General features: G+C 42.8%; 1 long non-coding RNA gene across 3 annotated transcripts; it reads right to left on the bottom strand.

Moving 5' to 3' along the window:
• Positions 1-4,238: 4,238 nt before the first annotated feature.
• Positions 4,239-9,691, bottom strand: LOC123188764 (uncharacterized). Of its 3 annotated transcripts, XR_006495192.1 has the most exons (4): positions 7,018-9,691; positions 5,342-6,925; positions 5,166-5,254; positions 4,241-5,087 (listed from the first exon to the last, which is right to left on the bottom strand). It is a non-coding gene; the product is annotated as an uncharacterized lncRNA (long non-coding RNA). The 3 variants fall into 3 exon arrangements; XR_006495195.1 differs by having other exon boundaries at positions 4,239-5,254; positions 5,342-6,875; XR_006495191.1 differs by having other exon boundaries at positions 4,242-5,254; positions 7,018-9,690.
• Between the last annotated feature and the right edge of the window lie 34 nt (positions 9,692-9,725).

Raw genomic sequence — 9,725 nt, 5'->3', positions numbered from 1 at the left:
GAGAAGAACTAGGTCGGATGAGACCCATTCTCTCTTGAATATCAAGTTGCTTCTTCAGCTCTTTCAACTCTTCAGGTCCGAGCTTGTAAGGACGCTTGTAAACCGGTTCCGTGCCAGGCTCAAGATCGATGACGAATTCAACTGGCCGGTGCAGAGGCATTCCTGGAAGCTCTTCTGGAAAAACGTCTTGATATTCACAAACAACTGGGATTTGCGAGATAGCATCCAGTTCACCCTTCTCATTGAGAGAAAACTGACGGATGGTATCATCACGAGCGGCAAAGACAATTACATCCTCAAACGGATGAGTCAATTGAATCTGCCTGGCGGCACAATCAAGATGCGCCTTGTGCTTAGAAAGCCAATCCATCCCAAGAATAAGATCAATATCCAAGTTGCCAAGAACCACCGGAGAAGAAAGAAACTTGTAGTCGCCCAATGTGATAGTAACATCCGGGACCATAGCGCTTGCATTCATGAATTTACCCGGAGAAACAACAGATAACTGACTAGGCAAATCTTGTAAAGGCAACTCATGCTTAGAAACGAATGGTCTCGAGATGAAACAATGCGATGCACCAGTGTCAAAAAGAACTTTAGCAGGAATATCGTTAACAGGAAGGTTACCCATGATGACATCTGACGAGTCCTCTGCCTGAGCTGCATTCAACAAGTTGACCTTTGCAGACTTGGGGTTATGCTTGACCACAGCTGTACTTGCCGATCTCACAGGAGGAGGAGGAGGGAGGCGCCTCAGATTTAAGCACTTGTTGGCATAGTGACCCTTCTGTTGGCACTTGTTGCACGTGACCTCTGAAAGTGGACGGTGATACGGAGCACTCGATCTTGGAGCTTGAGACGAAGTCTTGTTCTGAAAGCCAGGGTTGGGTGGGTGGGAAGATCCACTGCCACCTTTGCTCTTCTGCTGATACGGCTGACGGAACGGAGGAGGAGGAAGCCAATACTTCTGCTGCTTGGCCACTTGAGTAGAGGAAGAAGGAGTAGCATCTCTGACTCGCTTCTTGGAAGCATCACACCTCAGTTGAGCGGCCTCTTGCTTCAATGCCATGTTGTAGAACTCATCGTACCTCAAGGGCTCAAAGAGAACAAGAGCTAGCTGGATTTCTTCTCTGAGACCACCCCTGAACTGGTATATCATGCTCTTCTCGTTAGGGACGTCCTGCTTAGCAAAGCGGGCGAGCTTCTGAAACAACTTGTTGTAGTCATAGACAGACAAAGAGCCTTGTTTCAGGTTGCGGAATTCCTCACGCTTGCTTTCAACCACGCTCTGAGGAATATGATGAGCTTTGAAGTCTTGACGAAATTCATCCCAGGTAATCACACGGCCTCCTCTGAAATCCTTGTACTGCTGGAACCATTCTGCAACTTGGTCTTTGAGTTGGAAGGAAGCGAACTTGACGAAGCCTTAGGCCTGACGTTACTGCACTCGAAATGCTTGCACAGATCCACAAGCCAATCATCAGCATCAGTTGCCTCAACACAATTGCTGAAAGTCTTTGGCCCGTTAGCAAGGAACTGGTTGAGTGTAGCAAAGTGATTCTGATTGTTGCCTTGGTTGCCTTGGTTCGCTTGATTGCGCTCTTGAAGAATTTGCATGATCAACTGTGTGTTTGCATTGGTTGCGGCCATCACAGCTTGCCATGCCTCCGGAGGAGGTGGAGGTGGTGGCGGATCCTGATTCTGATTCTGATTGGTGCTCTTAGCGGGAGCCATCCTGAAGATGGTAACAACCGTTAGCACATTGACAGATAAAATGAAGCTGAATCCAACGGGTTGAAATTGCAACATATAGTCTTCACATTCGAACATAAGAACAAATGCATTCCACTTGAAATGGTCACATATCCATAAATTGAGAAGCCACTTAGAATTTAGGTAGAGGAATAAATCAACAAGGTACGGATCAAGAACGGATACTCGGTAAGAAATCCCAATCTCAAACCAAATATCCGTGGAAGAAAAATTAGATCTACAAGAATTCCCACCTATGAAACTCCCGAACCTTTCCAGGTATGCAATCAGGTGTTGGGGATACAGGGGAAGCATAATATCTCACCCAAATCTAGCAAATCCTACATCCAGCTGTATCCATCCTTCAACACATAACCGAGAAAAACTTCGGAAACCATCTACCTCAACCTTCGAAAAGCATCTGTTATACAAGTTATGGCGATACTCCCGAACTCCCGCCCCAGTACTGGGTGGCGTCGAGATTATCTCACCAACGAACTGCATAAAAGAGATTTTCGATGTCGGCGTACTAAACTCAGATATCCCAGAACTGCAACGATAAAATTGTGACGACAACACCTCGGAGCTCAACTCCCCGGAACACTGCCACAACCCCTAAAGACAGGAGGCACCAAGAACAATGTTCTCGTCACAAAACCATCGGAACGATTCCAAGATACCCGCGTGATTCTAAATTTTTTTTAGTGAAATTTGAGAAGAGAAGAGTCAAAACTCTACGTCAGGATGCCTTACCAGAGCGATGAGGAGACTGGGGAGTAAAAAGAATTCCTAAACTCTCCGATATATAATTCCTAAATGACTCAAAATAATTTTTCTAGACTCAACAACGGCTGCTAAAAACGATCAAGCAATGGGGGCTCCTAAGGTCGGGGAAGGCTCTGATTACCAACTTGTAATGCCCTCGATGCGGCTATATCTCCTACATGTCGAGGCACGACTTAGAGGCATAACCGCATTGAAAATAATGTCGCAAGTTAGGCAATCTTCACAACATCCCATGTAATATATAAATAATAAAAGGGGAGATACATAGTTGGCTTACACTCGCCACGTCAATCAAAGTACATAAATAGCATTACATCAACCAAACACTCATGGCCCGACTATGACGCCAAAATAAAAGATAAACCCAACATGCGGCACGGTCCCGATCGCCCCAACTGGGCACTACTACTGATCATCAGGGAAAGACACATAGTAACGGTGTGAGTCATCGTCGAACTCCCACTTGAGCTCAAGCGTGTCATCTGGAACGGAGTCATCAGGCCCTGCAGGCAAGATAGTGCACATTTAGAGAATTCCATGTGCGGAGGAGCTTGCTCAATTCTTGGCAAAGGGAAGTTAAAGATTCTCGACATAGACTTTAGCCCGTCTTGATCTATTTCTGTTGGCTGCATGAGAAATACCACATTTTGTTTCTACATTGGCTTTTGATAATTTCTTTCTTGATTTTTCAAATAAAAATTCGTTACATGTAGTTTGCTGCTGGTATAACCATGCAAACATGGTGATGTATGCCATTTGTACTTCTTGGTCCTAAGAGTTATTGTCGATACAAACCTTTTGGAAATTATAGTATTATTCGTAGGCTGTGGCAGAACACACTGAAATCGATTCTGCCTTACAATATCATGCCGATACCACTATGTATTGCTTCTATAACAATTGAATGTTTCTTCTTCATTTTGTTAAATCTGGATTTTTACTAACTTAGCATTACCAGCTTTATCAAAACGTTGGGACCGGCACCCTTACGCCAGGGCGCGATCCCAATCTAGTAAAGGTTATTAGGGGAGGATTTGGAGTCGTTGTACTCCATCCGTCCTTTGAAGAGTGTACTTCCAACTCCGTTGAAAAGTCAAACATTTTCATGTTTGATCGTATTTATACAATATAATACATCAACATTTATGCCATGAAGTTAGTAGCATTCGATTCAAATAAAATATATCTGCATCATATACCTATTTGGTTTTCCAATTATTTATATATTTTTACACAAACTCGGTTAAATTTTAAGATAGTATGACCCTTCAATAAAATTGAAAGTATACTTTTTAAAGGCCGAAGAGAGTATGTGTTCTTTTCTGGTAGTGTGGTGCTTCTTTTCTTGGGTCTATTGCATCATGGCGCCGTGGTTTGCAAGCTAAACTTGCGGTTAGTTGGAAGAGCTTAGGGTAAGTGCAAGTGTCGTGCATGCACATGTTTTTGCTTTGTGAAGGAGAGAAGAGGAAATAGGATGCACGTGTCGCGATTTCGAGACCAGCTGGTACGGTTGGGGTAAGTCTCCTCGTGAGCTTTATCAGACAGATTTTCCGCAACTTCACCACGCGCATCTAGCCCTAAAACCACACCGTGTCTGCATCTAGCCCTAAAACCACACCGTGTCTCTTTATGGGCACTAGTGGTTGGGGCGCCACCTGGTGGCGCCGCTTGAGGCGTGATGGTGCGGTGCCTCATTTGTTGCTGCCCATTCAGCTTGCTTGTTTGTTCCATATTGTGACATGAACATTTCTAGGAGGCTTAGCAGATAAATATGCTAGTTACATGCATCAGTGAGTTACATGGATAGGTCTCCAAAAATAATCAAATTATATGAGCTGATGTTCATAACTGATTGATATTTGTTAGGAAAGGAAGCATCTCGTACTTAGTGCACATGAGGACACTAGGCATGTGTTGCAACAGAGAAATTGCAAGTTCAGATAAACTTAAACTGAATATATAGATAATGAGGACCACCCATTACAGTTGGTCCAAAGGTAGTGTAGCACATTTGCTTGTATTTATAGCACAGGAAAGAAGACATACGGAGATACAACCAGATGGCATGGAAAATGCATTACAGACAACTCTTATTACTGTCACCGCTCTCCACTACCCCGCACTGAGCCGACGCTCGCCTTCATCATCGTCGGTTCGGCATCGTAGTGTACTCCTTGACAAAGACCACACCCTCTCACGGGGCAGATTACATAAATTTTTTTGCCTTGGCTAGCAACTAACTAAAGCATTTGGGAGACTGATCTTCTTAAGGAATGACATGCAAGTGAGTTTGGTCATCTAACAAATATCATTTCTTTAAGTAGAAAACCACAATCTTATAGTGAATTTATAAATTAAGTAAAGAACTTCACAACAATAAACAACTAACAACATTGCCATTTAGGCTTGTAAGGCCACAAGATTCAAATACAGGCTCGATTATTACCTGCAAAATGTTAAGAAGAGATCTGATAACATTGTGGTTCTTCAGGATATCAATGCTTTGGCCCGCCTGTCGAATTATTTCAGCCCATTTTTTTCAAATCAAACTGATCACAAGATAACCTTGTAAAGACTATCCTTAAGAGAAATGATAAAGAAGGTAAAAATGCATGCTAGAAGGGAACCTGATTAGGAAGGCTCATCAATCTCTTCAGGTATTCGTCCCTCTTAGACTCTTGGTATTATCAGATTCAACTTCAATTATATGACCCACCTGAACAGTGAGCACGAAGGCACAAATGATATCAGATTCAGCTTGAATCATGTGGCCGTCCTGAGCGACTCGATTTATTCAACATACCGATTCACAAAGCGTATGAATCTGGTGTGGCCCAAGATCAAGAATTGTCGTAGCAAGGATGACATCAGTTCAGAAACATGGGAAAGCTTCTGCGATGCCTCTAGGGTGAGCACAACAAGCCACAAATACTACCAAAATTAACTAACTTCTATGTGTTCCACAGTTCAAAATTACAGGAATATGTTCAATCCATTACAAAATTATACAGACTAAAAATACAAGTCTCATCACAAATAATACATGATTACACATGGATAGGACCAATCATTTAATCTAACAGCTATCACTGGAAACATATAATTACAGAATTTGTCCAGAATACATACCCTCTTGTCAAAGAAAAGATTACATACAGTTGAAATAAAATCTGGCATACAAGCCTGCAAGAAATCCATCAATATGTAATACGAGTAACCTGAAAAACAAGATTGATACAAACACTTGTTCTCAACGAATGCAACTGAATCAGCTATGAAACTATATGAGTAATCTTTAAAATAGAATATGACCTCAAATAGTTGAGACCAACTTTCTTATATTGTATAGAAACTTCATAGGAAAACATTTTAAACAAAAATATTTAGGGTCAGTAGGCATCCATGCGGTAATAAACATAAAAAAATACGTATGTGCGGTCGTCTCGACCTTCCACGTAATTCAGCACAAAAGCATATAATCTATTTATCTACGTTAGATGACAAGAATAAGAAACAGATGGAACCATTTAATCAAGCAGCTATCACTGAAACATATAATTACAAAAGAAGTAACCAACCTAGTCCCTATTCGGAAAGGATTCATCTTCCTGGAAACACATAATATTTATGAGAGCACGCCACTATCACACAATCACCAGCTGATACATGCATGATAATATTTATGAGAAGCAAATCAATAGAAGTATGTCCAAACTGGGAAATAATGAAATATACTCTAGTATATTGTAAATGTAACTGACGTCCTTCTTTTTATAGTTACAAGTCAGTGGGAGATCTCTCCCACTGTCCTTTGCTCCTAAAAAAAACTCTATTGTAACAAAAGTACATTAAAACCACGGTCAATTTCACGGGTTGTGCAATTATTTTGGACCATTGGTAAGGCAATCAAAAGTGCACTTCTAATACAACAATTCCAACAACTCAATGCATCCAGCCACAAACATGGTATAATTTTTTTCCTAATGTTGTACTAATTACATATAACCATTGGGAGAAAGGAATCAAGAACCCAAAATAAATCTGAACAGGAGAGGTCTTCCATCTAGACATTGCAGCTGGCCACCCACTCGTACCTCTTAATCAATGAGCTACTGAAGCGAGCGTGGCAGAGTGCCATGGGAACCTAGCGACGACGAAAGAAACTAACGCATTGAGAGGGAACTACGATAGGAGAAAGGGATAAGGAGGGAAAGGCATTGGATGAGAAGGTCACCTGGCTTCCTCGCCGGCGAGGACATGATAATGTTCCAGTCTATGGAGAGCTTACCTTAGCTCGATGACCTTTATCCAAACAAAAACACCTTTTGCAATGGTCCCTAAGAGAACCATGGAAAGCAACTTTAATGGTCCATTGCTCATCTATCCACTATGATAAAAAAATCATGTATAAGAAAATAACAACTTAGCATAGGCATTACTGCTTGTATGGATAACTAAATGTTGAGGAAAAAGTGGTACCTATTCCTCTCTCAAATCTGTGTATACAATACTGTAGGCATGGCAATTAGAATAATTTTATGCTCTGAACTCCAGTTACCAATCCCCTTAACCCTTTTTTGTAGAGAGGAGTTCCAAATGGTTGGTATCCTGGATACTATGTCCATCTGAACTTCTGTGGTAAGACAATGATGTACAATTACAAAGTGGGTCTGAAAGTGAAGTAATCCTCCATTTGGATCATCTAGTAGTCTTGATCAGATTTACCTACAAGGGAGAGTCATCAGTAAGATAGGAGTTTCCAATAGGTATTAATACATAACCTATGATACCCCTGATTACTGGAAGGTTAGTACATACCTGGAAATTTGACTTCCGGTGTATGTTCAATTAACAGTACTGAAGAACTGAATACTCAAGAATATCCAATCACAATTCCGTAGTCGCAAAAACTGCAGCTATATGTGAACTCTATCTAAGACTGACATTAGAAATCTATGCCTCTCTATCAAGAATATCTAATCACCTGGTTTTTGAGTCGATGAGTCGACGAGTCGCTCAGGGGCGGCGACTCTAGACTAATCGTGACTAGTCTAGACTCATGGTCGACGAGTCGACATGCGACGAGTTGACGTGAGTTATGCAGTAGGCAGTAGGTACAATAAAATTACCATACAGAAGCACTATCCTGTATCATCCCTTTTCCTTTTGCTCTGATCTGCTCTAGACCTCTAGTGCTTCTGCTTGGTAGCTCAGGGGAGGAGCAGACCAGCAGCAGCAGCAACCATGGAAGGAGGGGAGGAGCAGACCACCAGCAGCAGCAACCAGAGGAGGGACGGAGCAGATATGCAGCAGCAACCAGGGGAGGAGGGGAGGAGCAGCAAGCCAGCAACCATGGGCGGTGGCGGTTGCCAAGGAAAGGGTTGGGTCAGGGGGGAGGGGGAACTGCTTCGATCTAGGTTTCCAGCAAGCAAGATTAGAGAAAAAAAATTGAGTCGTTCGACCCAGAAAACACGACGAGTCGTGACTAGTCGCTCGAGTCGCTCGACTCATACCATGAGTCGAGTCGCTAGGCTGAGTCGACCCTGCCAGTGTGACTCATCGACTAGTCGACGACTAGTCGAGCGACTCGAAAACAGAGAATCACCATTCTATAGTTGCAATCCCCATATTCTGTTTCCTTCCCTGCATTGATTTTTTTTATCAGAACAAGCTAGTGTCAATAAATTTAAGCTAGGCATGGTGATTTCTCAGGATCCAAATAACCAATATGAGAGATAGATGGCATGTGCTTCCTTTAGCTTTGTCAATTCAGAACATAGCCCCACTAAACATCTATTGGCTCCAGCGTTTTCCCTTCTTCCTCACCAGAACATGAAGAAGAAAGCACAAGCATCAATGATCACAAATATGGACATTATCTACAGTCCAACTTATTTGAAAGCCCAGTCTAGAGTTCTTGCTTGAAGAATTGAAGTTCTTCCTGATTGACAACTCAAGCATTTCTTGTACTAACCAAGAGCAGAACAATACAATTAACGTTCATTGTTACATCACTAGTCTTACAATTGAACAAATTGGAAGAAGAAGTTTATATAGAAATTTAATCAATAATCATGTACACTGGAGACCCTATCGCCATATCAACAACTTTAATTCAGTATAAATCGGTAAAAAACTTGATAGAACCAACCATTATATAAATGCTCTCATGTATCACCCGGCAAGTTTACTCTCTGCACTGTATCTTGGCTATTAGTTAATTATTAGTTCAGGTGATCAGTACCCAAGCGGACTAAAAAACAAGTGGGGTGGTGAACCCAAATTCAAGACTGGTGTATTATAGTGGTAGAGATATTGGTATACACAGAACACGACACTGCAATGATAAGTACTAATTCTGTAGTTTTGTTGCATAAAAAGAATTGAACAATCCGGTGATCCAAGTATATAGGTAGAGGTTCTATACATAACTTAAGGAATATATATAGCATAGTAACATATAGTGTATTTTTTCGAGTCACACATGTAACTGAAAATACAGGAGTAGGCAGATCTAATGAAGCTCTCCTCCAGCAGATTTTTCAATCGGTTGCCAAAAGAGTTTAGCCTCCGTGGCATGTGCTTGTGACGAGACAAAAGAAGGAACATGATGGAAGAAGAACAAACCTTACCACACGAACGGAGAAGAAGAGGCAACCCATCGCCGTCGACAGAAGGAAACCGCCGGCGACCGAGAGCGCGTCCTCCACGACGTGTGTTGCTCATCCGGGGCGCCTCCTTCTGGGTAGTGTTTTGGGCCTGCACCTCCGCCCCCACCCCTCCACCGGATTGGAGCACCGGCGCTTCGATCCCCATCATCGATCTTCCTGGGGTCGGTGAAGAGCCGGGGAATAGAAGGTCATGCTCGTCCCCGCTTGGCACTCCATGGAACCTCGCCAACACCGAGTTCCCTCCCGAGGATGAGCAGCGAGACGCAGACCCACGGCCGGCGGTCCCGGCCGCTGCCGTATAGCAGATCGAGTAGCACTTGTCGGAAACCTCCATGGATCCTGATTCGTGATTGAGAGGCAAAACAGGAGATTATGGGAGAGGGAAGATTTGCGGATGCTTGTAGAGGCCGTGAGAGAAGGGGAGGAGGTGTCAGCGCAGCATCGGGAGCGCGAGGTGGGGTCGCTTGAGGAGGCGTCCCTTTTCTTTTCTTTTTTTTTGAGGGTGAGGCGTCCCTT

Source organism: Triticum aestivum, chromosome 1A (genome assembly GCF_018294505.1).
Source record: "Triticum aestivum cultivar Chinese Spring chromosome 1A, IWGSC CS RefSeq v2.1, whole genome shotgun sequence".
Classification (NCBI taxonomy): domain Eukaryota; kingdom Viridiplantae; phylum Streptophyta; class Magnoliopsida; order Poales; family Poaceae; genus Triticum; species Triticum aestivum.
Note: the sequence above shows the minus strand (reverse complement) of the source record. Positions and strands in the feature narration are given on the sequence as shown.